The sequence below is a fragment of the Pseudophryne corroboree genome, chromosome 4, assembly GCF_028390025.1.
Source record: "Pseudophryne corroboree isolate aPseCor3 chromosome 4, aPseCor3.hap2, whole genome shotgun sequence".
NCBI lineage: Eukaryota > Metazoa > Chordata > Amphibia > Anura > Myobatrachidae > Pseudophryne > Pseudophryne corroboree.
The window spans coordinates 798,168,023-798,175,685 of record NC_086447.1 but is presented as its reverse complement, the minus strand read 5'-3'; the positions used below and the strand labels follow the sequence as shown (position 1 = coordinate 798,175,685).

The 7,663-nt window shown below is 37.4% G+C and overlaps 1 long non-coding RNA gene across 1 annotated transcript in view; it reads right to left on the bottom strand.

The window, feature by feature from the left end:
* Positions 1–242: 242 nt before the first annotated feature.
* Positions 243–7,663, bottom strand: part of LOC134911788 (uncharacterized) — a 9,409-nt gene continuing 1,988 nt past the window's right edge. Inside the window, exon 2 of the long non-coding RNA XR_010176839.1 lies at positions 243–502. This is a non-coding gene — a long non-coding RNA (uncharacterized LOC134911788). The remainder of the gene's footprint in view (positions 503–7,663) is intronic.

Sequence of the window (7,663 nt, the reverse complement as noted above, 5' to 3'; positions counted from 1 at the left end):
GATATCCCCGAACAGAGCTCCGTTGGGCGCCATCTAGTGGCTGCTGGCTTGCAAGCACTTGAATCCCCCCCATAGAGGTGAGGAGCAATGTTAGCCTTTTATTATATAGGATGTTGCAGGTATAAGTTAATTAAATGAGACCTATACTAGTATACTGGAACTACTCCCCAGTACTGTCTCATTACATTGCCAGTTTCCTGGTTCTGTCAGTTATGGAGCAGACAGAATGACTGAGAATGTGATTAGTGCATAATGTTTACTGCTTTGTACTTGCAGGGATATTTACAGTTCTCTGATATTAAGACATAACCATACAACCCCTCCCATATGTGAGGTAAATGTCACAGCAGACATAACTGCCATCAGATATTCTGTAGATAACAGTGTTAGCGGTGTGGAAATCAAGGGATTTCGGCTTACACACTTCTCAGGCAAACTTGAAACAGACAAGCTGACCTTACAGGGAGAGGTGATATGGAAACGCAAATTGCCAGGAATATCTCTGGAAAAGAGAAATACGCATAAAGAAAAGTGTTACAAAAATAACATATTGCAGGGAACAGAAATGTAATTTATACATATAATATAACAGCAACAATTTCCAGGTATTTAAAAAGCTTTGCACAATGGTGACACAATGTGTATATCATATCACTCTAACAGATCTGTGTATTACTGAGCATATGTATATTCTGGGTCTTAATATATACTTAGAGATGATAACCGTCTACTGAATATTACTTAGACATGGGCCTACGCCTGGCATAGATGTCACAACACATTTGATTATTGTACTTAAAACTTGGAAAAAGCAATGTATGTATCATCGTTCCCCCTCCCCCACTCCCAACCCCTCACCCCCACCCTCCTATTTAACACCTCTGTGGATCAATCCCTATATACCTAAAGGAGTTCATGTTACTGGGCTCCAGTTGTTATATTTGCTGTTAAAATATACTGTAGTTGTTAATGGGTCATATGTATTTCATGCTAATATATAAGAGTGCTTCAAGTCTGTAAATGTATTGATAAATACAGCTTGCTATAGGGAAATATCTTACAGAACATGCTGTCTCATCGAATTATGTTCCTCTGGAGATTCTTGTCAGGGGACATGGGGGGTAATTCAGAGTTGATCGCAGCAGCAAATTTGTTCGCAGTTGGGCAAAACCATGTGCACTGCAGGTGTGGTAGATATAACATGTGCAGAGAGAGTTAGATTTGGGTGGGTTATTTTGTTTCTGTGCAGAGTAAATACTGGCTGCTTTATTTTTACACTGCAATGTAGATTTCAGTTTGAACACATCACACCCAAATCTAACTCTCTCTGCACATGTTATATCTGCCCCCCCTGCAATGCACATGGTTTTGCCCAACTGCTAGCAAATTTGCTGCTGCGATCAACTCTGAATTACCCCCATTGTGACTGACCCTTATTTGCTATATATCGCATACTATTGTCCCTAACAACGGTAATAATCTTATGGAAATTAGTTATTGTTAAGAATGGAGGTGATATTTTGGATTCCTGGCCCAAAAAAAAATAATACAATTTAATTTTTTCTAGTGACAGCTCCCTCAACACTGTTTTTCCTGTTTCTTACATGTGGGGAATTTCTGAAGCAGTTTCTGGCATTTAATAAAATGATAGGCCCAAGGTTTACCTGTTACCACCTGTGGATGATGGAATTCCTAGGTTGCTAATGCATACCTTGTTACATTAATATAAATCCAAAACATCTTGCTGTACTTAAAGCCCCATTAAACCATTTGATATCCGTTAGCTATTTACAAAGTTAGCAATGTGAACTGTGGTTGCCCAGATTTATTTATTGTTAATTTTTTTGCAATTTCTGAGTATCAGTGCTGTAAGTATGGGACCATCATTTTCTTCCATTATTGGCCTCCTCACTTATTTGGTCTTACCTTGAAGTATATGAGTTGTGTTGGCTCGTAACAGATTTTCAGACTGAGGGGTAAATTTACTGTACTAAAGCTTCTAAAACAGAGAATTGGTGATGTTGCCCATAGCAAATGGGCACTTATAATAGATCAAGGGGGAGCTGTAGATGTAGCATATTTAGACTTTAGTAAGGCATTTGACACTGTCCCACATCGCAGACTGCTAAATAAACTTGAAAGCGTGGGGGTGGATTATAAAATAGTTAAATGGATAAGAACCTGGTTGCAGGATAGGAAACAGACAGTTGTAGTTAATGGAGTGCAATCTATGGAGGGAAATGTTACCAGTGGAGTACCCCAGGGATCTGTACTTGGTCCAGTTCTCTTTAATATCTTTGTTGGTGACATTGCAAATGGTATTGAAGGGAAGGTATGCCTTTTTGCAGATGATACAAAGATATGCAACAGAGTAGACACACCGGGAGGGGTAAAACAAATAATTGATGACCTAGGTAGGCTTGAGAAATGGTCAAGAACGTGGCAACTACAGTTTAATGCTAAAAAATGCAAAATCATGCACTTGGGTCTCAAAAACCCAAAGCCTAAATATAGTATCAAGGGTACTGTAATGGAAACTACTGAGGAGGAAAGGGATTTAGGAGTCGCTATTTCAAGTGACTTGAAGGCAGGAAAGCAATGCAACAAGGCAATGAGAAAGGCAAGTCAGATGCTTGGTTGCATAGGGAGAGGAATCAGTAGCAGGAAAAAAGAAGTGATAATGCCACTGTATAGGTCATTGGTGCGGCCCCATCTGGAATACTGTGTCCAGTTCTGGAGACCATATCTCCAGAAAGATATAAATACATTAGAGAGTGTACAAAGAAGGGCAACTAAAATGGTGCATGGCCTACATCACAAAACTTACCCGGAAAGGCTAAAAGATCTTAACATGTATAGTTTGGTGGAGAGAAGGGAAAGGGGGGACATGATAGAAACTTTCAAATATATCAAGGGTCTTAACAAAGTTCAGGAGGGAAACATTCTTCAAAGGAAGAGAAGTATTAGAACTCGAGGACATACACTGAGACTGGAGGGGGGGAGGTTCAGGGGAAATTTAAGGAAAAATTACTTCACAGAAAGGGTAGTGGATAAGTGGAATAGCCTCCCATCAGAGGTGGCAGAGGCTAAGACTGTAGACCAATTTAAACATGCTTGGGATAGGCATATGAATATCCTTACAAAGAATTAAGGTTCAAAAAGGGTTGCGATTACCTAAAGGATAAAAAAAAAAAGGGGCAGACTAGATGGGCCAAGTGGTTCTTATCTGCCGTCAAATTCTATGTTTCTATGTTTCTATGTTTCTAGCAACCAATCAGATGCTGTCTATCATTTTCTAAAATTCAATAGAGAAACGATAGACAGCATCTGATTGGTTGCTATGGGCAACATCACCAATTCTCTGTTTTAGAAGCTTTAGTAAATTTCCTCCTGAGAGCGTATTATAAATCCATCTGTGTGGTGTGGACCTCACTTGGGCACAGGGCCCCACTGTGGTTGTAGCAACTATGCCTGGGCCAGTTATGCCCCTACTGTGAACTCTATAATAGTTTTACAGGAGCTGCTGAAAAATCTTGAAGCTCAGTTAAGGCTCACTGTGTATTAATGTCTAAATGGGATACTCGTGGGTGTTATGGTTATTGACCAACTGCTTTCTTCCTAGACCCCACTGACTCCCCTTTCTTCTCCCCTTTTTCTCTTAATATTTACCATTCCTTTTCCCATCTCAACTTACTTTTTCATTCTTTTTTTTGTCAAAACTTAGTAAGTTTCACAATCTGACTTAGGGTGGCACTTCTCTTTCTTGCAATGTTACACAGGTCCAACTTGATTTACTATCACTCACTTAACAGAAAAGTTCTTAATCAATTTGTGTTTTCACTGCTATATGTTCAGCATGTCGTTATTCCGAATATCGTCATTCAACATGTAGACATTCACAATGTGGACACTGAAAAAATGTCTACCTTGCTAGAACATTGATATTGTGAATATCAACAGACGGAATGTCAGCGGTTGAATTTAATGTTAGGATGGGTACACACAAGGATGATGGGCAATCAGGCTGATGGTTGGGCCAAATACCCTACAACCCAGACTATGCCTGATTGCCCGTACACACCAGGAAGATTAAATAAACGATGGAACGATCAATGTTACATCCTTAATTAATATGCACCGGATCGCATGCGATATCTTCCGGTTGGCCGTGCTGCAGAGCTGACCAGAAGATGTTGCATTTGACCCATGGGAGCAAGAAATCGCGGGTACACACTGTAAAGCGTAGATGATTTGCCGTGCTCATATGGCAAATCGTCCCGACATCATGCTAGTGTGCCCACCAGTGGTGGCCCCAGAGGTGGAGCTACAGTGCAGTTCCAAGTTCAAATAAGGAAGCCACACCAACTGCCAGTGAGTCCTGGTGAGCAATGTTTGAGGTGGCAGTTATTTTAATTTTGGACTGAGCTGCAGCCCCACCACTGGTGCCCACCCACAGAGTTATGGTTAGGCTGCTGCAGTTAGGGTTAGGCTGAAGGGTTTCTGACCATGTAATTCTGAATGCTAATTTTTTTTATCACACTATTTTCACACACTGGATCACAGACTTTGAAGTCCAAGAAAGGTGTACAGGAAATAATTAAAATGTTTTTGTTTTTCTATTTTAGCTGTTTTGCTCTATTTTAATTGTCTAAAAGATGCAGAATGTGACCTTGGATGAATCTGGATGGATTTCTGCTACACTTGATTTCTCCAAAGCATATTTACCTACAAGGAAACCCATGCCAGACTATATATATATATATATATATATATATATATATATAAATCTTGCACAAATAAGGCAATCACCGGACCTTTCATAAAGAATTCAAAATCACTGCATTCCTGCAACATTTCGGGCTTTATTAACCCTTTATCAAGCAGCACAAACATGTTTGTGCTGACTGATAAAGGGTTAATAAAGCCCGAAACGTTGCAGAAATGCAGTGACTTTGAATTTTTTATGAAAGGTCCGGTGAGTGCCGGTGGGTGCCTTATTTGTGCAAGATGTGTGACTTTGCTATAAAGAGCACCCCGGCAGCTGTTGAAGAGGGGGAGTGCTGGCTATTTGTGTGTGTGTGTGTGTGTGTGTGTGTGTGTGTGTGTGTGTGTGTGTGTGTGTGTGTGTGTGTGTGTGTGTGTATATATATATATATATTCCATATTCCATGTCAGTTTGTTGTATGCTGCATTTCTCCTCTGCTTTCTGTCAGTTCTCTGCTTGGTAAATAGATGGAGTGTAGTAACCACAACAACACAATATAAAATGCAGCAACATAATACATTGGGGGATCTTTATTTAAAAAAAAAAAGAGTGGAGGCACAAAATTAATTTAATTTCTATTTGGTATATCATGTTTCTGTTTTGTTACTATTGCAATAGGATGGTTTTGATTGCAGAATAAGAAATATTTCTCAGGATAAATCTGGATTCTGGAATTTGGATGTATTAGGCAATTGTTTATAGAATATAGTACATAAACAGTAATGCATCAGATGATATGTAATCTGCAAAAAATGTAAAAAAGATGTAAATATATACATATATAATACATTGTTATAGAAATGTGAAATCATGCTGTTTGTCTGGTATTGAAATCACTGCAATGGCTGTAGAATCCCATGATTTGAAGCAGGTTTTTATTTTTTGCTTATTTCAGACTTTGTAACTGCAAAGTGTCCACATTTTATATCACCCTGGAGGTGGCAGCAACCAGTTCTATCCATTACTTCTAATTAGACACTTTTTGTTGACTCTGCGGATTTGAACTTTTATAAAGTGCATCCACTTAAATATTCAAATAATTCAGTGTTCCTAAAAAAACTGATGATATTTGAAATAAAAATATCCCCAATGTATTATTTTCTTAAGTAACATAGCACATAAATGAAGCTCAAATGAACAGTTATATCATTGTCATTTACCCCCATATATGTGTGTGTGTGTGTGTGTGTGTGTGTGTGTGTGTGTGTGTGTGTGTGTGTGTGTGTGTGTGTGTGTGTGTATACTTATGTGTGAATATATAGATAGATAGATAGATAGATAGATAGATAGATAGATAGATAGATAGATAGATAGATAGATAGATATAGATATCTATCTATATATATATATATATATATATTCACACATAAGTATATATATATATATATATATATATATATATATATAGATAGATAGATAGATACCCTACAGATAGATAGATAGATAGATAGATAGATAGATAGATAGATAGATAGATAGATAGATAGATAGATAGACACATTTACTGTATGAAGGATAATGACTGTGCTTGATTTAAAAAAAAATAATTAGCTACTACACACATAAACACACCTATATGATTTTGCACAAAAAAATTAAACAATGTAAATATCTTTATGTGATTCCTTTTGTAAACTGCACACTGCAGAGAACTGAGATAACTGTCCTATAGAACCCTACGGAATTGGTGCTATGTTAGCTGCCAGGCAAGTAAGGACCCCTCTTTAGTCTGCATCATGTTGGAACAATCAGTCCTGTGAGGCAGATCGGTGGCTTAGCTGTGGGAGGCAGCACCAATAATAAGTAGCCATTATAAGTAACCCGATCTACATTCATCGTGCTTGGGAAAGAATAACCTTTGCTGAGACTCCCACAACTTGGTCAGTCTCTGATTAGGAGGATCTGTGGGAGGAATATGTGTACAAATATTGTCAGATTGCTCCTCTCAGCCTGACCTCCAATGTCACAATCTGCCTTGTGAGTTGGTTTCTGCTCATCAGCCTCTTGCCATATGCCTGCCAGCCCGCGATATTACTCTGTACTTTTCTAATACATTTCTACTAAATGATCACTAAAAAAAGTAATAATAATAATAATAATAATAATAATAATAATAATAATAATAATAATAATATTAATAATAATAATAATAGAAAAATACGTATGTCAAATAATTATTTATATTATAATTTCCCTATATGCATATAACTTTACGTGTGTGTGTGTGTGTGTGTGTGTGTGTGTGTGTGTGTGTGTGTGTGTGTGTGTGTGTGTGTGCATGTATGTATATATATATATATATATATATATGTGTGTGTATGTATATATACATATATGTGTATATATGTGTGTGTGTGTATATATATATGTATATATATGTATGTATGTATATATGTGTGTATATATATATATATATATATATATATATATATATATTGCCTGAAGCATTGGGACGACTACCATGTACGTCTGCATGCTGCAGGAAAGATGAGGCGCTGTCCTGTTCGGATTAATTGTATTTATTATTTTAATTCACGATGATTATTATTTTAAACTAAATCTACTCCATTATTTCACCCAAACCAAACAAGCTGAATATTTTGGGTGAAATCTGCAACTGTTTGGTCAACCCTTTTTAAAGCCCCATTCACATCAACTGTGTTATGGTTCAAATTAGCTTTATTGCATTAAATTCTGTTTAAAATATTTTCCTAATCTTCAGAACTGTAGTGCCCTTGAATTTCGTCTGACCCTTGGCTTTCAAAACACTCCTGTAATGAAAGTAATTGCATTTTAGTCATATTGCCCTCACTTTCTGCCCATCAGCATCGTTACTGTGCGAAAAGTGGGGTTACTTTTATTATTTATTCATTTGCAATTGCAAACTGGAGCCTGTAT